Consider the following 24,549-nt stretch of genomic DNA (forward strand, 5'->3'; position numbering starts at 1 on the left):
CTGTTCTGAGTTCTGTGTTGTTAGCTTAAAGCTCATATCCTCTGCCACTGCCTTCCCTAGCTCCTTGAAAGCTCAGCCCTGTCCCAGTTCTTGAGTCAATTCCCAAAGAGGCAGAACATGTCTCCATTAACTGTTCTCCCTGTGCTCCTGAACTCCAGCCCATTTGCCAGGCATTCTGGTTTCCCTCTACCAGCCTCTCCCTCTGGGCCATGCCTTCACAGATGCAACCGGGAGGGGGGTCTCCTGCCCCATCGGGGCTGATCTCCTGGAACCATCTCTGACATCGAAAAACAAAACAGAAATGCAGAGTTAACTTCTCTATTTTTCGTGATCCTGTTCAGAGGGGATGCCTTCACAATCAAAACAATGAAACAAGAAAAACCCGTTAACTCCTAATTCTTTCACATTGCTATTAATGGTGCTACTCTACCTCATTTCTTGAGCTGAAAATTTTGTGTTTTTGATTCTTCATCCTTTTCTGCTGTGTTCCATGTTCAATCAATGGCATATTGTATGGAATAAATAGGATATCTTCATGGTGTCACTCTCATTTGCCTCCTTTCCATTCTCCTCTGCTCCAATCAAGACCTGTAAAAAATGTTTCATATTCCCTGATGTCTCAGTTGGAAAAGAGCACAAATGTTACCTAGTTCCACCACCTATTTTGGGCTTGAATTCGCACTTGAACAATTCTCATCAACTATATAACACATTCATTATTGAGGAACTCAGTATTTCTTGAATAATAGCCCGTTCAGTCTTTAGAGGATATCATTAGAAAGTTCTTCATGTCAAACATATGTGTGCATATAATATCTTTTAAAAGAAAAAGTCATTGTAATATTTAAGGTAGAAGCAATTAAGTATCTATGGAGATAACAAAAGACAAATGCATTAAATAGAGCTCTTTTTTTTTTTTTTTGCACTTGTGGAAATGATAGGTGCTTCCCTTCAGTAATATTTTACACCTGGATTATGGGTCCTGTTTTGAAATGTGAGAATAGTAGAGCTAATGAGACTGGTGAAAATTAAATCTGATGAATATGAGTGATTTTAATAATTTTAATGAAGACAGAACTGATGTCCTAAGACAGATGACTTCCTTGGATAATCACATATAAGTAAAACTCTGATGTATTTATTAGTTGTTTGTCCCTATTACTGAGAATAGATTATATGTGACATATGGTACGACGTATACATATATAATTCTGAAAAATGAATTTTAAAAACGTACAAGACTGAACACTTTTAAAGCATAGAAAGTAGTCTTGAAATACACAACACCTCGTAGGATTTATCAGCTTTCTATTTATAGTTCAGCCACTATGTTATACAAAACCCTGAAGTCTCTTGGAGAACTTCTCAAATAGTTTTAACAGATTTTCCAGATGCCTATGAAGTCAAAGGTCTATAGCTCCTGGTGTGTCATTTAGACTTAGTCACCACTGATTACCCTATGATGAACTTCAAAAGAATAACAACAAATCTTTTAATGTTTTTCTCATTTCTTCCTTATTTGAATGCTGAAAATCCTACGTGCTTATCCCAACACTCATTAGGCCCTGTTAAAAGTTGCTGTCCTCATAACTAATAAGAATCAGAGCCTGATAAGTGTTAAGACTATCTTATTTAGAGTCCATGGGATGTTAGAATGTCTTGTTCTCTTGCCTTTTGGCTACAACCCTAAGATCTGCCTAATCAAACCTTGACGTTCTACATGGCAGAACATAAGCTACCATGCAGATCCCAAATTAGACTTCCCAGGTTTTTAGTTCTACTTATAAATAGAAGCAACCAAGGAAACATTTAACTTGTAGACAGACAGATCAAGTCAAGTAATGACTGGTAATATTCAGATATTCAAGGATATCATAGAACCATTTAAGAGCAGTAGAAAAATACTTATTGATGCTTAGGTGGCCTAGAACAGCTATTCAAGTTCTAGAGAGAGGAAATTTCTGTTTATAATTTTTATTCTTATTTTCTTATATACTTCTACTTGCCACATAAAAGGAGGGAAAAAATTACCTATCATTTATCTGTCCCGATAGTCATTATCATGAAACATCTTTTAAAGCAATTAAAATTTGCCCAGAAATCTCTGTTGAGAGCGGCACATGTTTGCATCCTCATTGAATCTGTCAGTCCTCTTGGAGGCACTCTTGTGGCATGCGAAGTGATCCAAAGGTTACACTGGCACATCTCTAATCTTAGCATTCTTAATGTGCTTGGTCCTTTTAGGAATACTTTAAACACACTTTGGGTTGCAATTATCACAAAGTATTTCACTTATAATACCCCAAATAACAGACTGTGTGTGTGTGTGTGGGGGGGGATAGACAACATGTATATTTCCATCTACCTATCCATACCCTCCCACTTAGTGTAGTGTATATCCTAGCATTTACTTGGTTGTGTAACGTACAGGATAGTGTAGCACACATCTCAGTGTATAGTGTATAGACACGCCCAGCTTCATGGACATGCAACCTATATGGTTGCACAGGGCCCTGCACTTAGAAGGGCCCCACACTTGGTTTCCCACTCTGCTGTCATCATCTTCAAATTCTTAATTTTTAAGAGGGGCTGCATATTTTCATTTTGTACTGGGCCTTGCAAATTACATAGTCTGCCATGGATAATGCAATGTATGGACAATTAAGTTCACGAACTCATCCTAGAAAAAGTGCTACATACCTCATTTCTGAATATCACTACGGTCACCTTTGAAGTGCTCCCCTTGGGAAGCTCTGCACTGACGCCAGTGCCTAGTCCACCCTTCAAAGCAATTTTGGAACTCTTTCTGGAATGGCCATCAGAGTTGTAGTCGTATTACCCTTGATGTCCTGAATGTCATCAAAATGTCTTCCTTTCAATATTTACTTTATCTTCAGGTAAAGAAAGAAGTCATTGGGAGGTGAGTAGGGAGGGTGTTTCAATACAGTTATGTGCTTACTGGCTAAAAACTCCCTTACAGACAGTGGTGTGAGCTGGTGCATTGTCGTGATGCAAGAGCCATGAACTGTTGGCGAAAAGTTCAGGTTGTTTTTGTCTAACTTTTTCAGCAGCCTTTTCAGCACTTCCAAATAGTAAACCTGGTTAACTGTTTGTCCAGTTGGTACAGATTCATAGTGAATAATCCCTCTGATATCAAAAACAGCAACATCGTTGTTACAAGTTTGTGAACTTAATTGTCACCATCTACAGACAACTCTTCTTTTTTGGCATATGTTCCTTCAATATTTGAGAAAATCACCTGTGGGGCAGCTGGGTGTCTCAGTTTGTTAGAGTACGGGCCCTGAACCACAGGGTTGCTGGTTCGATTCCCACATGGGCCAGTGAGCTGCGCCCTCCACAACTAGATTGAAGGACAACGAATGGAGCTGATGGGCCCTGGAGAAACACACTGTTCCCCCATATTCCCCAATGAAATAAAAAAAAAAAATCACCTGTGTCATATTTCTATTTTAAATGTAAATAAGTAATGTAAATATACTCGTACATAGGATCATACTATACATAGTAGTCTGACATACTAGATTTTTCATTCACTGTATTAGGTATACTGCTCTCTGTCATTTATCTCATACTTTTTTTTTAAAATAAATTTTATTGGGGAACATTGGGGAACAGTGTGTTTCTCCAGGGCCCATCAGCTCCAAGTCGTTGTCCTTCAATGTAGTTGTGGAGGGCACAGCTCAGCTCCAAGTCCAGTTGCTGTTTTCAATCATTAGTTACAGGGGAAGCAGCCCACCATCCCATGCGGGAATTGATCCCGCAACCTTGTTGTTGAGAGCTCGCGCTCTAACCAATGGAGCCATCCGGCTGCCCCTACCTCATACTTTTTGATGGCTGACGAACATTCTCTTGTATGGATAAACCATTAGTTATAACCTCTACTTGTGGACGTATAATATCTCCCATTCTTTGCTGTGACAGAGTAAATGTCCTTGAATAAATATCTTTGTTCACGTGCCCCAATATTTCCTTAGGTTAAATTTCTAGAAGTAGAATTACTGAGTCAAAGTGTATAAACATTTAAAACATGATACATCCTATCTGACTTGCTCCTCAAAAAGATTAGACTAGATTATACCAACCTAAATCCCACCAACAGATGACAAGCACCATGATTGCCCCACGTGCTAACTGAGCATAATAATTCAATTCATCTTTGCCGGTCTGTGCCTGCTATTTCTAATGGCCTTAGCCTGAGTTATTTGCTCACGAGGATAGCATTGATTCTGCTAATATGGGACGGCAGCTTGAATCAAACATCAGTGTACCTGTCAGAGTGAGTATCTTCTAGGGAGCAGTTGTGTACTGGCCTCCCTAGCCGAATATTTGAGGCATTCTAAGCCCTCGACTTTTCTTTTAAAATAAGGTTTTTGCTTTTCATGTGTAGCGTTCAGCAATGCTGTTAAGTGCTCAGAGACCCTCGGGGACATTAATCTTGCTATCTTTCTGTTCTTAACCCGCAACTTTTAAAAAACATTTTTATTGTGAAACAATATCAGGCTTTTACTAAGAGAATAGTACAAAAAATTCCTTCACGCACAGTCCCAATGTTACCATTTTACCACATTTGCTTTCACATCCTCTCTTTCTCTGGACTCTTTCTTTGAAAGTAAGTTGTAGGCATGATGCCTCTTTACCCTAGATATTTTAAGTTTATTCCCTTATATAGTCACAGTATAATTATTAAATCAGGAAAATTAATAAAAAATTGTTATTTATAAACATTATTTAAATTTCATCAATATTCCCAACCACTTCCTTTATAGAAAAAGAAGAAAAAATTTTCTGGTCCAGGATTCAAACCAAGATCACACATTACAGTTAGTTGTAATGAGTTTCCCCGACATATTTTTTTTTTTTTCTTTTTTGGTCATATTTTTCTACATAAATTGGAGGTTGATGCAGAAAAATACTTTTTGGCAACCTGAATTCCAAAAATCTGGTTGGTTAGCTTTTTTGGGTATTCATGTGTTTTAAAGAAAAGTTACTTAAAAAGGAAAAAACTAAGATCCAACAGGTTAAAGATGTGGCATACTCTTAGATAATAGAAATTTACAGCAGTAAATCATAAGTTATAAAAAAATGCAAAATTCAAAAACCTCTAAAAATGCTCTGGACTTAAAAAAAAAGTTTTTCCAGGGTTTTTCTAAAAAGATTTTTTGCCACCTTTGCTAATGGTAACAGGTGTTGAGAAGTCCTATTTGATTATATGCAAATAAAGTTACCTCTAAGTTCTTAGAGAGCCCACAGAGGGAAAAAAAATGAAACAGATGTGATGAGAAATGACTCAGCACCAGAGACAAGGGCATTTGTGTTCTTCGGATAACAATGAACAGCTTTCCTTTCTCTTGAATCTTCTGTTAATACCCAAAATAGTGTGAGGTATGTTGATTGGGTAAATAAAAGCTTTAACTACAGTTAACACTTAAATAGACTTCCTGAGACACTGAAGGTTTGGGGTAGTGTGATAAGTTGACCTGAGAGCTCCTACAATTTAAGGATGAGTTCATAAACAAAGTGCAGAGGGATATTTTACTTATTAAACAAACATTCAAAAAGTGATCACTGAGGGTCAAACAATGTTTTAACCACCTTGAATGAAAACTCATTATCCTATTACATTTTGTAATTTTATAAATGGGCAAATGAGGCACAGAGAGGCAGAGCAATTTGTCCAAGGTGACACAGCTTAGGTGGCTAGGAAACTGAGGATCTCAAGGGAAGGCCTACTGGTGCCAGAGTGGTTTAATCCCATGAACTCTCAAAACTAACTTTGAGGCTGGGGCCTCACTTAGGAGAAATGGTTGGGAGCACAAGCAAAATTCCGCAGGACAGAGGCAGTGAAGAAGAAAACAGAAGATCCAGGAGAGGGTAACAGTCAGAAAACCTCTGAAAGCAAGCTGCCATATTTTCAACAAAGTTATAAAAGCTACCTGAACCAAGCTTCCTTCTTAAAGTCCAGGAAAACTAAATTCACATAAAAATGAGCAACAGAACAATATCAAGGTCGGATTCCGTGCAAGTTATTATAGAGAAAAATAGGAAGTCAAATAACAATAAAAGCATACCAAAAAGGTGCACTCAAAAAGCAGATTTGAAGCATTATATCATTTCAAAATGAGGTAAAATACAGTAAGAAGATTATATAAGAAATGAAAGAGCAAAATAAATTAGAATTCAAAAAGGAAATGACAGAACTCAAGGAAGAACTGGTAAATAAAGTAGTGGAGTTTAGGTTCCCAGTCTAGAACCTGACTACAGGGTTCGTATTGTATGCTGAGTACCACACAATAGTCCTGCCGTGGCAGCTGCCTGCAGGTTCATTCATAAAGAAGCTGAATGTCTTTACTTTTAAAAATGGCTTTAAAATATTTTCAAATAGTACATGTTGTTGAATGATTTTAGTAAAATGATTATTTTATTAAAATAAAAATATGAAATTTTTATTTTATAATTTTGTGACTGCTTCAGTAGAGAAGTATAATTTAAATATCAGGGCCTATATTTCAATCCAAAAACTGTGGTGACTTACTACATTAAATGTGACTCTGTGAAAAGTTAAGTAAAACTTTTTTTAGAAGCCACAATGATAAAAGTGAATTTAATAAGTGGCAGTAAATGTCACAAGATATTATGGAGACATTATACTTATATAGAAACTCACCCAAAATTTATTAGAGCAATCTTTTGTAATGTCACATTGCATTATTATAAATTAGAATTTTGCCATCATAAAGGTGTGAGGAATATGTGTAAGAAAAGAATGCTGTTAGCAGAATTGAATGGCAAACTTAGAACAATGATTCTCAGGGTGGGAGAACACGTGTTATTTTAAAATGTGTATTGAATGTGACTATTGTTTTCCTAATATAACTCAAGAAAAATTAAGCTTGATAAAATCTGTTCAGTTGGTCTTAGAAAAGTTGTTTCACCCTGAGAAAACACTATAATGGAATAGAATAAAATCTGATATATAGTGACATAGATCCTGGTGTGTGTGTGTGTGTTGTGTGTGTGTGTGTGTGTGTGTGTGTGTGTGTTGTGTGTGTGTGTGTGTGTGTGTGTGTGTGTACACTGGAGGTGAGTAGATGCAGACTAGATATATTCAAATCACTGTGGTAGATTTTCCAAACTGTAGGACACAGCTCAAGCCCATCCTGCCCTGTTTGAAAACTACGAACATGAAATATTAAGGCTAATTGCAGAGATATTTAGACTATATACAGAGGTTGTGTATTCTAGTATAGCTCATCCTGGAAAACTTTCCTACCCCTAACATTTTTTGCACAAAAAAATCAAGTTAAATAAATGTTGTAGAGTCTTGAAGGAAAAAAGATGGCTTTGTCAACAAGCTGTTTTTAAGTTCTCCATAACTGGTTCCATTTCTATGAACCAACATAGAGCCGAAGGAAAAGAACATTTTTTAAACCAGATTTTGAGGAATATGGAAGTCCCAGGGTCTGATTTGGATTTCTCTGAAACAATTTCGGAGCTGGACTATGGAGCCCTACATGGGCCTACCTCAGCAAGAATGGAAATGGAAGTGACCCAGATCTCTTTGCCCACGGTTCATTAATAAGTTAATTTACTAATACAACTGAGCCACAGATGACATTAGCCAATTATCTGGGGCTCATTTCCAGGGTGCCTTTGGACCCTGGACCCCAGGTGAATTCTGCCTGCTTTGTTTCCTAGCACCTTAACCTCGATGCCTTATGTAGCCAGCCCTTTCATACCCACTTACTGAATCCTTTCATGACTTGTCCAGAATGCAATTTCACTGCACATAACACATTCATTGGAACTTGAAGGTTAAGAAATCAGAGACAGTTTAACTCAATTCAACTCAGCCCATTTGATTTCTTCTAAACAGTTTTAAGAAAAAGTTGTTGGGGTGGGATAAAAATATTTGATTAAAAAGGGATTTGAATTTTGAAGAGTCCAATTTATTTGTGGTATCATAAGTCTGACAATACAGAGAATTAACTCGTTCCTATTGACTATATAGAGATTTAGCTTTGTTTTTACATAACATAATAGATAATTTTATAGTAAGAATGTCAGTAAGTTCCAAGGAACTTTGGGGAAAGCACTATCTTTAAGATAGATACAAAAAAACACACTTACTTAGTTTTTTAAAAATGTAGCTAACTTTCTTTGTTTTTAACATTGCTGTTTATTGTAAGATAATACATGCCGGGTGGTAAAAATACCTACAGAAAAATCAAACCTCAGGATCTTATCCTGTAAAAACCAAATCTCCCAGATCTGTTCCGCAATCTTCAAGTTTCCCTCTTAAAAAGACAATAATTTCTGAAGCTGACGTTGATGAGCAGGCAGTGCATTAATCCTTTGCAACTCAATCTTTGTCTTTAAAGACTTAAAAAAACAACATGTTGGGCTATAAGCCTCAACACTGTTGGAAAGAGCTACAGAGCTTTGGTTTCCTAAGAGTCATCATTGGTGTTGCTTACATGTAAAGTGGACACGATCCAAGGTTTATAAATGATTGCACAATAAAAATTAGAATGCCCTGTTGTGGATCACTGAATAGGTACCCCTCAGGTTACAATTTAACAATGCTAAAGAAACCAAACTATGGAAACAAATGACAATAAGTGAAACATTCATCAGAGATTTGAAACAATTTAATTTTAATTTATAGTTCATGGAATATTTTTCCTCCCTCAATGTCACAAAATTTGAATGACTGTTTAAAGTAATTGTTACCTTTGGTAGAATAGGAATTTCCAAAGAGATAGATGTTTTCAAGATAAATCCATTTTCTATTTTTATAAACCTAATAGTAAATGTTTCATCTTTGTATTATTCACTGCTATTTGATTTTTTTTCCCATGTAAGAAATTCCTTGTCTTTTCATGGTCAATACTTGCTTGTCTGTGCTATCTGAATACTCATTTCTAAACTCGTGGTGAATATATTCTCCCTTTACAGTTCATTGCATTAAAGCTACTATTCTAAAGAGAACATAGAATAGATACTTTTTGTAAACAAGTTATTTACATTCTAGATTTTTTTGGCTTGTATTTTCATAGCTCAGAGCCCAATATTTCATTAGTGTGATCTGACTTTTTTTTCCCAGTGCATTTATCTTAACACTTATCTATAATGAATTCACCTGCCATGTTTCTGCACTTTTAAAGAGCCGTTATTGGTCTTAACAGCATTTTACAATCCAAACAATAAACACTCATTTTTTTTTTTTTTTTTTATCCAACAAACATTCATTGAATATCCACTATGGTTCAAATTTGGATAAGATACAGTGCCATTTCTAGCAGCCTCACAATGTTTGACTTGGGGGAGGTCAGCCAACATGGGGAAAAGCAACACACACCTGATCAAATAAATTTTAGGAAATATTAATTCAAAAGATACATTCACAATCTGGACACCATCTTGGGGATGAAACATGATAATGTTGGAAGAATAAGTTAGAGAAAAAGTTGCCTGCTACCCTCTGGTAATTGGACAAGAGCTCAGAAATGTGCTTTTGTTCTATTCAGAAAAGAAATGTTTGATCATTCATGATTTTAATGTATGTCCTACGAACTCTGAAAAAGTTGTTTGGTTCTAGTTCCAAAAGTTTTACTTTCTGGTAGCTACTATAAGTACAGTTAAGATTAGTCATGTGGGGGTGCTCGGTTCACCCAGTACTGACATGCTCGAGTTGATTAAGGGGGCTATTGCTAAACTAAGATGGTGTCATCAGCATTCCTATTCAGAAATAATTTGTCGAAAAAGTTCACAGCTTGCTCTTTAACAATGCAGTCTGCTTCTACCTCCTAACTCTTAAGGCAACTTTATATTGAAAAGCAAAAATCATGTGCTTCAATTGTTACCTAATCACTACACTCTATCATCGTCACCATCATCATCGCCATCGTCACCAAGCAAGAGAAGAAGCATCTCACATCTTTTAAATGAAGCCTCTGGAACTTCTCCCCAAATCTATTCCCATGTAGTTGTTCCTTTTATCAGTAAATGGTGACTCTGTCCACCCAATTGCTCACGCCGGAAACCTAATTGTCATGCTTGAGAATTCCATCTTCCTGTGAAGGGTACTTCATGGCCAAGAAGTGACCTTTCTACCTTCAAAATATTTGTTGAATTTGTCCACTTGTTTCCATCTCCATCATCATTGGTCCAAGCCACTATTGTATCTCTCTGGACAACTGTGAAAACTTTATCACTGGCCACTCCATACCCACACTTGCCACTTCTCCAATCCAATCCTCAAAAGTCTGGATTGCTATAACAAAATATATAGCACAGACTGAGTCGCTTATAAACAACAAAAAGGTATTGCTCACAGCTCTGGAGGCTGGGAGGTTCAAGATCAAGGCGTCGGCAGATTCAGGGGCTGGTGAGAGCCCTCTTCCTGGTTCATAGTGGGGCCTTCTTGCTGTGTCCTCCTCACAGGGTTGAAGAGCTAGGGATCTCTCTGGAGCCTCTGTTATAAGAAGATGGAGCCTCATGATCTAATCACCTCCCAAAACCCTATCTCTTAATGTCATCATCTTTGTGGCTTAGGATTCAAAGATGATGATATTTGGGGGTGGGGAGCATAAACATTCAGACCATAGCAGTAATTTCTCTGCTTAAAATCTTTCAGTGGCTTCTCATTGCTCTTAAGGCAAAATTTTAAAATCCTTAATATGGTCTATCAGGTCCTACCTGATTGCTACTGTCATTTTGAGCTCTTGGTCACCATTCTTCTGCCATTTTGGGATTCCTCCTCCCTCAGTGTTCTTCCAACTCCTTCCCATCTCAGGACCTTCTTATGTGTTGTTTCCTCTGCTCCCTGGACTTTCTCCACCTCTTGCTGGGGAAACTCATCCTTTAGATCTCAGCTGGAATGTCACTTTTTCTTCAATCTTGACCCTGCAGGCTACATTGGATTTCCGTGTTGTATTTTTCTCAAAGCACTCTATTTTTGTCACTGGTAATAATTATATGGTTATTTGTATAATTATTCATTCAATGTCCATCCTTCCCACTATTATAAGCTCCATGAGAGCAGAGACCTTACCTGTTTTTTTTCTTCACATTGTTTTCCAAGCACCTAGAGCATTTCCTAGCACAATAAATATTTCTTATATTTATATAGAATATAAATATATTATTACTGATCAATAAATATTTACTGAAAACAAATTAGGACAGATACTCACTAAAACACACTGTACTTTAGCTTTAGTTTATGGGATATTTGGTATTAAAGTACATCTTTTATCAACTCAATCTGTAAGAAATTAATCCATTAGTTATCTGTCCTGAGCTTTGATAACCATATACTATGGCCTAGTCAGTTTTATACACATTAGATACCCCTGAATTGTTGAGTCAAATACAAATGCTTTTCTCTCTCTTTTTAAAGCAATCACAGAGTCTATGTGTCTTGTCTGGCCTTTCACTTGAAGGTTCTTTGACTCTCTGAGAAGAGAGCCCTCAGCACGCACTGCTCTCTTGCCGTGGGGCTGGCCAGTACGCTTTCCTCTGCTGTGGCTGACCTCTTTGGGCAGCGCTATCTGATGCTCCTGCAGGGAGACACCTTGTCTTGCCCTTAGAGTCCACCAGGACTGTTCCAGTTACTGCTCCTGCGTCCTGGTTCTCAGGTGCAAGTCACCTGTTGCCTGCCAATGATGTTGATGCTGTTGCTGTGTGTGATTTCCACTGGCCAGTCTTGACTTGTTTGCAACATCATGACATCTTACTATCTAGAACTTTATTTCTATAGGAAAGCTGAGAAATTTTGTTTTTCCTTTCTTCTAGATCATATGAAAAATATTAACTAAAATGGTCCTAACACAGATTTTTTGGGACAACATTGTGACATCTCCCCCTCGTTTTTATCCCTAAGTCAGTTCCCTATTGTGTAGGACAGACGTTAAGGTGGGCCCACAATCTCTATGTCCTGGTATTTATGTCCTTCTGCAGTCCCCTGTCCTTGAGTGTGGGTGGGACCTGCGATTTTCTTCTATTCAGAAGAACCCAGCAAAGATGATGGTATGTACTTGGTTACATGGATATAACTTACTAAGATGATAACATAACATCTGTCTTGCTGAGATATTTTCTCTTACTGGCTTTAAAGAACAAGCTTCTCTGTTGTGAGCTCCCTAAGAAGACCATGTACCAAGGAACTGAGGGCAGCCTCCAGCCAACAGCTAGCAAGAAACGGAGGATTTCAGTCTGAGAGTGAATATAGAAGCAGATCCTTCCCAGTTGAGTCTCAGATGGAAATCCAGCTCTGGTGAACATTTTGATTGCAGTCTTGCAGAGGACCCAGCTAAGCTGCACCTGAACACGTAACGCACAAACACTGAGACAAGTGTGTATTGGTTTAAGTCACTAAGTTTATAGTAATATTGTTACACAGTAATAGATAACACATACATCTATCCTTGAGTAAAATGGATTTCTGACCCACTCTTTTCCCAACCATTTACTACTGCCTTTCAGCATGTAATTTGGTCAAAACTTTTTGAGAAAATACATTATAGGTTCCTCTTCCCACATGTAATTATTTACCTGCCAAAACTGTCTAATCAAGTGTGACTTTTGCTTTAAGAATCTGTATAATTTTTCCTTCTGCCTCCAGGGATCACACACAAGGTGTGAACAAAAAAATACGGTGAATGTTTAAATTTAAAAATATTATTACAGTAAAAGACACATTGCCATTAATCCCCTTAGAATACTCCCCATCGCTTTGAACACAATTATCCCATCATTCTTGCCACTTTCTGAAGCAGTTCTGGAAGTCCTCTTTCGTGAGTGTTTTTACTTCATCCTCCATCATGACAACGCTCTATGTCACACATCACTCTGGTACAGCAATTTCTGTCAAATAAAAACATTACGGTGTGTCTTCATCCACCTTATTCACTGAATCTGGCACCAGATGACTTCTGGCTCTTCCCCAAAGTCAAAATGACCATGAAAGATAAATGTTTTGAATCGATTCAGGACATCAAACCAGCCACGACAGTGCAACTAAAGACACTCACGTGCTCGGTAACCATATGTGTCTACTGGCTAGTGTATTGGACAGTACAGCTTTAGATATTTACATGGTCATGTTAAACTACAGACATAAAGTAATCCACATAAAATTCTGCTTGAGGTGGCCAAATCCTTCTGGTTTAAAAAGGCATGTTCTATGAATGCATATAAATACAATAAGATCTGAGGCATGGATTAAAGAAGGGAGTCATGGTAGGTATTCTGATTTAGTAGATGTACAATGGATCCTTGACACGTGCAGATTTTACATTTGTACTACTATGTGCCCAAGAGTGATTCTTATAAATTGGCTGTGGTGTGAATTTGAATCAACCTGAGTACAGGAGCAGTCCCTTAGCTGGTGTCTGACCTCTCTGTGTCTGTATTTCTCGACTTAGCTTAGAAACATTAATGTTAACTAAAATCCTGAAGGAGTCACTTAACTTTTATCATTTATATTTGTGGCATTTTTTGGGAGAAATCACATGTGTAGTGGAATATGCAGACTTGAGGTCATGCCCATACGAAGACTGAGTCTTTCACCAATGTCAGGTTTTGATGGAACTGTGAGGAGTTTATAAGACTAGGTTGGATCCTCCTGTTTGACTCCATTTAGGCAAAGTCTCCATGAAACGTTATGCCCCATTTATTGAAAGGTTTCATGATAGCATGTTGCAATTTTTCTTTTCTGTATACTATTATGCTATCCTAATATTATTTGTTAATATTGCTTAATGAGCCAAAGAGAAAATTCTCCCTCTTAATTAATTGTTTCTTTTGGAAACTTTCCATTTTAAAGTTCTGTGAAGGAGGAATGAAGAACTTTTATCTGAAGATATTTAAGTACTCTTCCATCAGGTACAACTGATTCTCAGTCGCAGAGAGCTAGAGTGTTTCTCAAGGATCATCCAGACCTGTGGGTCATCCACCTCTTTCTTTGATGCAGAGGAGCCATAGTATGAATTTCTCTTAAATTTTGGTAGTAAGTTTGTGAATGTATATTATAGATTAAGTATGTTTTAAATATTTCATAATTTAAAAATGATTGAAGAAAGGTCTTTGATCTCTTCCCATTAATACAAGTTTCTCAACCCTTGGCCCTACTGACCTTTTGGGCTGATAATTCTTTGTTGTTGAGAGCTGTTGTGCACATTATAGGATTCTCTACCCACTAGATATCAATATCTCATGTTCTGTCATTAATATTCCAACAGTCATTACTTATTTTGGGTCCCCATTACTTCTCACCCAGACTCTACATCAGTCCCTGAACTGGCTTATGTATCCAATATCCTAATTTGTTAACACACCCTCGCCATTACCATAAAAAGAATAATAACTATAATTTATTTAGTCTCTAGTAAATGACATGCAAGTTCTGAGTGCTTTCATTTGCCAACTCTTGTGTGACATGATGAAAACAAGAAACAGAGAAGTTAAATGACTTGCCCCAAAGGACACTGCTGGTGAGTAGAAGACAAGATTCAAATTTAGGTCTGCTAAACCTTAAAGCTTGTGATCTTTTTGTTATCATACTACCTGAACATGACATCTTCCTAAAACACGAATGGAACTTGTTTCTTCCTGATCACATGCTTTCAGCGGCTTCCCTGTGAATACCTCAGGCAACGTGATCTGCCCATTCCTTTTGTTACCCTGCTCCCATAAGCATATTTATACACACTATGTTCTTATCTCACTGACTGGTGACCATTTTTCCAAACTTGCAATGTATATTCATGTTTTCAGGCCTTTGCTCATGCTGTTTTCCTCAACCTGAAAGGTGCTTTCTATCTCTTTTTCTTCTCTAAAATTCTAATCAGCTTTCAAAACTTAGCTTCAATGTATTTTTTCAGGGAAAGCTTTCCTGATATGCCCAGGATTGTTTCTTCTTCACTATTATAGCACAATGCTTGTTACAGATTGGTTTTACATTGTTCTGTTTTATTGGCTACTTTTCTACATATCTGTCTGTAAATACCTGGAAAGCAGGGATCATTCCTTATTTATACTCTTTTCCACTTAAAAAAGATTGAGGCTACTAGAAGCTTCCTCTTTTTAGCTCTGTATTTCCTAGAACACATCACATAGGGGTTTTTAGAAAACATATACACACACGACTATTCAATAAAAATTGGTTGAATACATGTATAAATGAATAAATATATGACAAAATATTTATGATGTACATTTCCTGACTATGTGCATTATAGAAAGTTTGGAAAATACAGGAAAAAATAAGTAATTCATATTCTTACCACAGAGATATCCATATATTCCTACCACATAGATTTTGGAAAATATCCCTCTAGTTAGCTGATGTTGAGAAATGGGTTAGAAAATCACCCATAGGTGCTACCTGCTAAAGAGTGGACCTAATGGACAAAAGGCCACATTGCACAGATTCCTGTCCTCTCAGAGAAGTGTACTTTTATCAGGTAAGTCTAGACACATCAAGGACTGTACAGGTATTTTTAGATATGGCTATAAATTCAAATCTACAAAAGAATATGTGACAAAAAGTAAATCTCCCTCCACTTTTCTTTTTCAGCCACCAAGTTCCGTTTTCCAGAGGTAACCATTGTTATCAATTGATTTTACAGATTTTACAGATTCCAAATAATAGTTATTTGAAAAAATAATTTTATACATTACTCTTATACCTTAGTCAAAAGCTGCTATTAAAAATATCCAATATCTAAGGGGATGGCTGGTTAGCTCAGTGGGTTAGAGTGCGGTGCTCTTAACAACAAGGTTGCCGGTTCAATCCCCACATGGGCCACGGCGAGCTGTGCCCTCCACAATTAGATTGAAATAATTATTTGACTTGGAGCTGATGGGTCCTGGAAAAACACACTTAAAAAATAAATAAAAAGTTAAAAAAATCTAATATCTAAATAATAACACTCATTTAGGTAGTGTTACCAGTAAACTGATTTTGTGAACTAGCAATTCTTTTAAAACACAGGTTGCAGTGAACATGCTATATCTGTCCATTGTGGTGGTTTTTGCTTCTTAGTGGCTTACAGTAGGACTTCTGGAGAAAAATCACATAATCATATAATTTGACATCTTCACAATTATCCCCAAATCATATCTTATTTTCCAAATCAGCTCTCTCTCATGTGTGGCTACTTTATTTTTATTTAAGTATAGTTGGCATACAATATTATATTAGTTTTTGGTGTACAACATAGAGATTTGACATTTATCTACCTTACGATGTGCTCACCATATTAAGTCTAGTAACCGTTTGTCACTGTGCAAAGTTATCACAATATTATTGTGTATATTCCTCTCCACCTTTTCATCCATCTCCCCCACCCTCATCCCCTCTGACAACCATCAGTTTGACCTCTCTTTCTATTAATCTGTATTTGTTTTGTTCTTTTAGATTCTACATACTTGTATAATTGGAATCATAAGGTATTTGTCTTTCTCTGACTTATTTCACTAAGCATAATACCTTCCAGATTCACCCATGTTATCGCAAATGGCAAAATTTCATTCTTTTTTATAGCTGAGTAATATTCCATCACACACTCTCACACACACACACACACACACACACAGAGCCTCATGGCCTATAATAGCTATCCTTATTTTCTTCCTTGCTCTGTTCTTTTTCCCCTTGCTCTTTCTTTTTGTAGTTAACTTCACAACTTAATCCACAGATTTCAAGATATTAATACTGAGTTGTGATTTAACCAGAGGAGGAAAAATTATTAACTAAAGGTAAATGAAGTTATTGATGAGATTCTGTGTCTCAGAGAGGAAGAATGAATGTAACTTTTACCAAGAAATAATTGCATTATGAGAGGCGGGGGGGACATGCTACAATTTGTGGTTTGGAATTTTAAGTGTGGGGAGAAGGATGAATGGATGCTGAATAGCCAAAGGGATGGACAGTGAGAATATTACTGATTGGTTCATTCCATACCTTTTCGATCCACTGTAGCATGTCTGAGCTTTAGAAACTGGAAAGCTAAGGACTATATTTCCAAGACTTGCTTAAAGTATAGCAAGGGGTACTCATGTTTTTTGCCAGGCAGACTTGACAGGCAGAAGTGAGCGTCGTAAGGCAGAGGCCACACGGTTCTCTGGCAAGCACAGCTGTAGAGGCTTTTGGTTTTTCTCCTGCAGCTGTTGTAGAGGTTCTAGTGACCAGATCCTGGATTCATGGGTATGAAGCAGCAGACGATGGCAGCAGGATAGAATTGCTGCAAGTTCCTAGGAGGTGGTTGGGCCTTTCTCCGGGCCATGTTGTCAATGACTATGCAATAACCAAGCATGGTTCCTTGGCCTTCCCAAACATCCTGTAAACTAACCAATACCCTGTAAGAAATCCCTTTCTGCTTAAACTAATGAGAGTGTACTCTGTTGTCTAAAATTAGTGCGCTAATCCATGTTTCTGAACAAGTCAATTGCAAGGGGAATAGGAGTCCCCAGTTTCAGGGGAGGGGGTGGATGTTTGAGAATCAGACACAATAACTCCCTCCCCTCCTATTTTAGTCCTTAACCACGGAAATTGGGCATTTACCTCGTCTGCTACTGTTTTTGTTAAGAATCACCACGACTTCCTCAATGGAACCTTTTGGCAGCATTTGACCCCGATGGCCACCTAACACTTATCAAAACCTCTCACTTCCTTTATCTTCTGGTTTCCTTCTTTTCCTGCTGTTCCTCAGTATCCATTGAGGGATCTTCTTTCTCTGCTGCTGATCATTTAAAGATGACTATTCCTCAGCGTTCTATACCAAATCTGCTTCTTTCCTAACTACATATTAATCAGGGGGTGATTTTAGATTTTTCTACTCCTATGGCTTTAATTTCTGTATAATGCTGACTTCCAAATGTATTTATTCAGGGCATCAACTGCATTCTGAATACTGCTGCTTCAGTGGCCCATAAACACTTAAAGGCGAGATTGACAGGACAGACCTCATTAGCATCCTCCTCTCCCCTCATCAACATCCCTCAGACTAGCAAATTACTCATTTTGTTCCTTATCCTGGTAAATGACACTGCCATCAACAGGATTGCTCAAGCCAGAAAACTGAATGTCAACCTTCAGTCTTCACTGTCCTTTGCTTAGCCAACCAGTCTTCAAGTACTACCATTTCCACTTCTCAAGTATCTCTCCATTCACCTCGACTGCCTCGGTTTTAGATACCATCATCTCCAGCCTATTTATTGCCACAGCCTCCTAACCAGTTTCTTCCTCCAATCTTGCCTCCTAGGTTCATTCTTCACGTTGAAGACAGGCCCATGCATCCAGAACACATGCCAATGCATGTCGTTTCCCTGTCCATAGAATAACATCTTAACCCACAGGGTTTGCAGGGTCTTCCATGGGTTGGCTTCTCTAGCTCCATTTATTGCATTGCTGGCTTCCTCTCCAGCACACTTTATGTCTAGCCGTATGAAACATGAGAGTAGGGCATATTCTGAGGTCTTTGGCTTGTGGAACAGCATGCTATTCCTGTTCTAAAGGAACTTATTTCAACTTCGATACAATTTTCTTCAGCAGGTCTTTCCCTTCTGGGTTGTTGCCTCTGCCTTATTCTCCAATAGCAGGAAAGTACCTTCCACATCCATGTAATACATTTGTGACATGCAATTATAACTCCTGATTTACTTTTCTGTCTTGCCCTGATACACCTAACTCTGGGGAGGCAGAAGCTATGTCTATTTTGTTCATTGGTAATAGCCCCATCACCCAGCAGAGTACTTGGCACTTTAATATTTATGAAATGGATTAACAGTTGACACAATTAGTAAAGTAGTATATGATAAAGGAGTAATAATTAATTGTTCACTAATTACTGCCTAGTGACCATAACTGTCAAAGCTTTAGCTAAAATGGAACAGAGTTGCAGGAATCTAATTCTTGGTCAAGGCTCTTGCCCTATAGCAATGATACAGGCAGTGTGTTTCTCTATACCATTACTAACACAAAAAATATTTTATTGAAGTACAGCTTATAATAAAATGGAGAAATCTTAAATCTAAAGTTTGCCTGATTTTTACATACGCATTTACCTGTGTCACCACTGTTACCACTGCTCAGGTCAGCATGTGGAACACATCCCGCACCCCAGAAGGCTCCCTCACCCTTCTTCCAACCAGTATCCTCTCAAGGTAATCAGCTCTGCCCTCTTATCACCAGACTATTTTGCCTCATTTTGAACTCCACATAATGAAGTGGCTTCTTTGACTCAACATTATGTTGGTGAGTTTTGTTCTTTTTTATTGCTATATTCATTCCATTGTGTGACTGACTATATTGTACTTTATCGATTCTACTGTCAAAAGACATTTGGGTTGTTTCAAGTTTGGACTATTATGATAAAGCTATTATAAATATTCTTATCTGTGTCTTTTGGTGGACATAAGTCTTAATTGGTGTGGGTTATCTAGCCAGAAGAGGATATGTTTATGATAGGATATGCACAAGTTTTGCTTAAGTGGCTATATTATTAAATGTTTTTACCAAAGTCATTATATCAGTTCATACTCCCATCAATAAAATGTTGGAGCAGTCCAGTTGTTCCACATCCTTGATGTGACTTCATTGTATCTTTTACCAATTTATAAAAACGTATACAATCGTCTAAGATGACAACTGAAATTACTGTCATGAGATTATATAAAAGCATTCAAAGTAGGCTTTTTGAGGTTTGTTGGTTTTCAGGCATAAACTACCAAGAATGGCAGATGTTTACGGGGCAAGCAGGGCTCGCAGGCACATGCTAGGCACTGTGCAGGCTGCCTCATTTAATCATCTAAAGCTCTATGAAGTCGATACTGTTATCCCCATTTTAGGGATGAGAAATTTGTGGCATAGAGAGATAGCCCATGAAATCACAGACTTTTAAAGAACTGGATGGAAAACCTGTATAGATTAGCTAATGCAATCCCTCACTATATTGACAAAGAAGCCAGGCCAGAAAGCAGGCTGTGTCTTATGAAAGGAAGGTCACCCAGTTTGTTAGAAGTAGAATCTGGATTGGAATGCAGATCTCCTAACTTCTCACCTAGCACTGACAATAAATCAGCAGTGCACAAATTAGATAAAACTAACAGTAATCAAAATAAACACATTTTGAAACAGTACTTCATTCCCTTCAGAATTTAGTTATGACTTTGGTTTGTGGAATAGTTTTACCAAGTTCTAAAACATTTCTAAAACTGTCAAGCAAGGTCATATAAGAAAAGGATTCACATTATATAAGCCAAAAGCTTATATAATTGTGTGTGGGGGGGGTCATTAAAAAAAAAGAATATAAAAATGTCTTACTTTTGCCAATGCTATAAAAACGTGGGAACATATTGCTGGAGCCTGATGGTGGCCAGCCTCCCATTATGCAGACTTCCCCCAATTATCCCTGTCTCCTGGCATTTTTGCCCTTGTGTAAGTCCTCTTCCACATTGCATTGGGATTGGTCTGTGAGACCAATAGAATATAACAAAGGGGTGATGTCACTTCGGAGGTTAGGTTATAAAAGACATATGATTTTTACCTCGTTCTCTCTTGGATCATTCACTCTGGGGAACCCAGCTACCATGTTGTGAAAATCCTCAGACAGTCCTGTGGAGAAGCCCATGTGGTGAGAAACTGAGGCCTCCAGCCCACAGCCATGTAAGTGAGCCATTTTGGAAATGGATCCTCCAGCTCTGGTCAAGCCTTTAAATACTTGCAGTCTTGGCTACAATGTCATGAGATATTCTGAGGCAGAACCACACAGAGAAGCCATCCCAGATTTCAGACTCAGAAACTGAGATGATAAGGTTATTGTTTTAAGCTGGTAAGTTTTGGAGTAATTTGTTATATAGAAACTGGTAACTAATACAGAACCCTCACAGGACCTTGGCAGAGGCCCAGGCAAGTGAGAGGCCTAGAATTTTGAGTTTCATAAGCTTTATGATAAGTTGTTAAATGCTGTCTACTAGATTGTTGTGGCAGAGACAGGTAGCTTTGAATGAAAATTTGTTCTTTCTTTCTCACACAGAAGCTGGAACGTGGTCATGCCTTTCCAGCTATGAGACACAATGCCAGTCCCCTATGCAGCTAAGCTCTTGTTAATGAAATGCAGCAGAACTAATACGTGTCCTTCTGGACTGTGCTTTCAAGAGAATGGTTGTCGTGGTCCTTTCTTCCTTCTCATGGGCCAGGATGGTGACAAGCAGAGTGGCCTTGGAAGCCAAATGTTGAAGATGACAGAAAGTCTGGCTGAGTTACCTCGATGACTTTAGGAAGCAGGGCCTCTGTCCCTCCAGACGAACTATTTCGTTAGAGAGAAATAAGCATCTATCGCGTTTGAGTGATTACCTTTTAAGGTCTATGTATTAAAACAAGTGAAATATGAGAGTAGGGCATATTCTGAGATTATGCCCTAGTTAGTTATGTTCTTCAAAATTTAGATACTTAAAATTTCCCCCAGGGCCGAGTCTTAATGTTATTTATTTCTGTATTTGTTTGTTGACTTATTAACTTTTTATTCTATAAAATTCCAAACATACAAAAGCAGAGGAAATCATATAATGAACCCTTATGTACTCGTCATTAAACTTCAACATTCATTTATAAAGCCATTCTTACCTTCTGTGCGTATGTGCCATTTCCTACATATTTATGGTCATTCCTATGCCATTGGTACGCTTTCCCCCTATGCTTCCTCCTGGATTATTTTAAAGCAAATCTCAAAATCTCAAACATCATGTCATTTCACTGGAGACATTTTAAATGCTATGTAAGAAACCTTCTCCACCTTCCCTGGAACTCAGTGCTTTTGTGAAACTGTGGCCGTAGAAAAGACCGATTCCCATTTTTTGATGATACATAATGAAGACAGCGTGAACTGCACGGTTAAGCTCACCTGCCAGTGTGAGAGGCACAAACTATCCCCAGAATGGACCAGAATCTACCTGCACCCCATTCACGCTGGAAACTGCTTATAAAAGGGACCTGATCAGCTTACAAAGGGACCCGCGCCAGTCAGGCTGAGAGTATGGTGTGACCAGCATCAGGTCAAGAACTGACGCCAGGTAACTTGGGTTCTAACCATCTAAATCTCACTCAGCTGCTTACTAGTTGCACACCCTTCAACCAGTCACCTAATTGTTCAGATCCTCGTGTTTTCTCATTTATAAGGTAGAAATAATACCTATTCTATCACTGGATTGATAATGATAAAAACCAGCTGAGGTTTTTTAAATTATAATTTTTATCTGATGATCAGTTTATGATATGGAAGTAAATACAAGTTGTTTTGAATTGTTGTTTAATATTTTCCTGTAGAGCAGCTACATTAATACAGTTAAGCTACAGAAATCTCTTAAAATCAGTGTTATTGGGGGGAGTAATTATGTTTTCTAAGTAGTTTTTGGATACGAATCCGCACTACCATCCACAAAAGGGAAAGGGATGCTGCCGTTTGTATATTCCTAACCACCTTCAGTCTGAGAAATTTGGACAGCACCATGGTGAGCTCCTGCAGGGGAAAGAGCAAATAGTCTCACTGGAGTTCCTCCCTCAGGCGCTCAGCTTCTCCTCACCAATGTTCAGATTTTGACCCAGACACTTCAGGATAATCTGGGAATATGGAGACTTCCAGACTGTAATGACTTCCCTCACACATCACACTGTCTCCTTCCGCATTACTGAGCTCAGGCCCAGCTGGGTCAGTCTCTATCCAGCAAAACAGGCGTTGACAGGGGCGAGCGAGGCCACGTGGGCTGGCTCAGCCCGGCGGGGGCTCCGGGCATGAGGGGCCTGCCTGCGGGGCAGCCTCTGACCGCTCACTCGGGCTTCCTTATCCTTCACCCTCATCTCTGACCTGCCTCTTACTTTCCTTTACCTCTACTTTCTGTCTTCATTTATAGTATTTCAGTAACACCATCATAGAACTGTTCTTAAAAGAAAAATGCACAATAATTCACGCGAAAAATAGGCATTCTATTTTTTCTCCTCTCCTGCTGAATCTGTATGCAACGTTTTCCTTTCTGGGTCCTGTTTTTTAATTACATTATAAGTACCTGCTAAGTTAGAACCTTTTCGTTTTGTTTCACTTTGAAGTTTAGAATAGCGTTAGATTTACAAGCAAGTTGCAAAGGTAGTACAGAGTTCCTGCCTGCCCTTCCTTCACCCAGTGACCCCTATTGTTAGCATCTTACAGGCTACATTGTCATGACTAAGAAACCAGCATTGGGGAAGAGGGAGGTATCACCATGAGGGGTATAAATGTCTAACTATTACATTGTTTTGTACACCTGAAACTAAAAAAAAAGAAAGAAAAAAGAAACCGACATTGGTACATTGCTATTCGTGTGAAACTAAATTCTAGACTTTACTCAGCTTTAACTAGTTTTTCTACTAATGTCTTTTTTTCTGTTCCAGGATCCCATCCAGGATCCCATATTACATTTAGTCATCATGTCTCCTTAGCCTTCTCTGGTTTGTGATAACTTTAGGCTTTCCTCACTTTTCATGATGTTGACAGTTTTGAGGAGTACTAGGCCTTTTGCACAATGTAGCTCAATTAGATTTTTATCTCTGGTTAGACTGGGGTTATGAGTTTGGGGGAGGATGACCTCAGAAGTGAAGTACCGTTCTCATCACATGGTGTCAGGGATACCTGCTAGCAACATGACGTATCACTGGTTATGTTAACCTTGATCCCTTAGCTTAGGTAGTGTTCGCCACACTCTAGTGTTTAGAAGCAAATGACTAAACTCAGACCACAATCAATGGGGGAAAGAGGGATTAAGCTCTACATTCTGGAGAGAGAGTATCTACAAAATTATTTAGAATTCTAATAGAAGGAAGATTTTTCTCTTTCCCTTGTTCATTTTTTCCAGTCATTTCTATCAATAGGGACTTCTGGATAGTTATAGGTGATGAAGCTAATATAGGAACTTTTATAAAATGCACACGCTTGGGCTCCAATAGTAGAGTTTCTGATGCAGTTGGTCTGAAATGGAGCTGAAGCATGTGTGTTCTTTTTAAATTTCTCTAAACTCTACCCTCCTGCCCAGTTTAAGAACCCCTACTTTTTTCTTCTTCTTTCTTTTTGGGTTTCAAGTTCATAGGACAAATCTGATCATACTCAGTTCATGGCACGTTATCACTGTTAGTCCATGCCACGTCCCACTCTCATTTTGTTAATTCCATTTTGTCATCACACTCCGTGTCCATTTTCACTGCCCATAAACATCACTATTCTAATGTATTAAGTGAGTACCTTATCTTTTTATTTTTTAAATTTTTATTCATTGCAGGTGTACAAAACAATGTAATAGTTAGATATTTACACCCCTCACAAAGTTATAACCTTCGTCCCCCAATTTACTACCCTTCTGACATCATATATAGCTGTTAGAATTCCACTGACTCTATTCCCTGTGCTGTACTACATGTTGTCATGCGGGGCGTATGGCAGGGTCTCAGCTCCCGCTCCCCACATAAGAACGCAGGACATGGTGAGGCCAAAAAGGAAC

At 38.1% G+C, this 24,549-nt stretch overlaps 3 long non-coding RNA genes across 4 annotated transcripts in view; 1 reads left to right on the forward strand and 2 right to left on the reverse strand.

Moving 5' to 3' along the window:
• Positions 1–24,549, reverse strand: part of LOC109447520 (uncharacterized) — an 83,317-nt gene that overhangs the window by 4,051 nt on the left and 54,717 nt on the right. The window contains exon 3 of one of the 2 annotated variants that reach the window (XR_016019801.1): positions 431–588. This is a non-coding gene — a long non-coding RNA (uncharacterized LOC109447520). Of the gene's footprint in view, positions 1–430; positions 589–12,383; positions 12,889–24,549 lie in introns of those variants that run through there. The other variant, XR_016019798.1, reaches the window with a different exon arrangement.
• On the reverse strand, positions 8,652–11,406 carry LOC148754751 (uncharacterized). The gene is made up of 2 exons (XR_016019807.1): positions 10,720–11,406; positions 8,652–10,495 (listed from the first exon to the last, which is right to left on the reverse strand). It is a non-coding gene; the product is annotated as an uncharacterized LOC148754751 (long non-coding RNA).
• LOC141570530 (uncharacterized) lies at positions 19,292–21,645 on the forward strand. The gene is made up of 2 exons (XR_012494612.2): positions 19,292–20,692; positions 21,063–21,645. It is a non-coding gene; the product is annotated as an uncharacterized LOC141570530 (long non-coding RNA).

Source organism: Rhinolophus sinicus, chromosome 17 (assembly GCF_057876585.1).
Source record: "Rhinolophus sinicus isolate RSI-liver-muscle chromosome 17, RSI-T2T, whole genome shotgun sequence".
Classification (NCBI taxonomy): domain Eukaryota; kingdom Metazoa; phylum Chordata; class Mammalia; order Chiroptera; family Rhinolophidae; genus Rhinolophus; species Rhinolophus sinicus.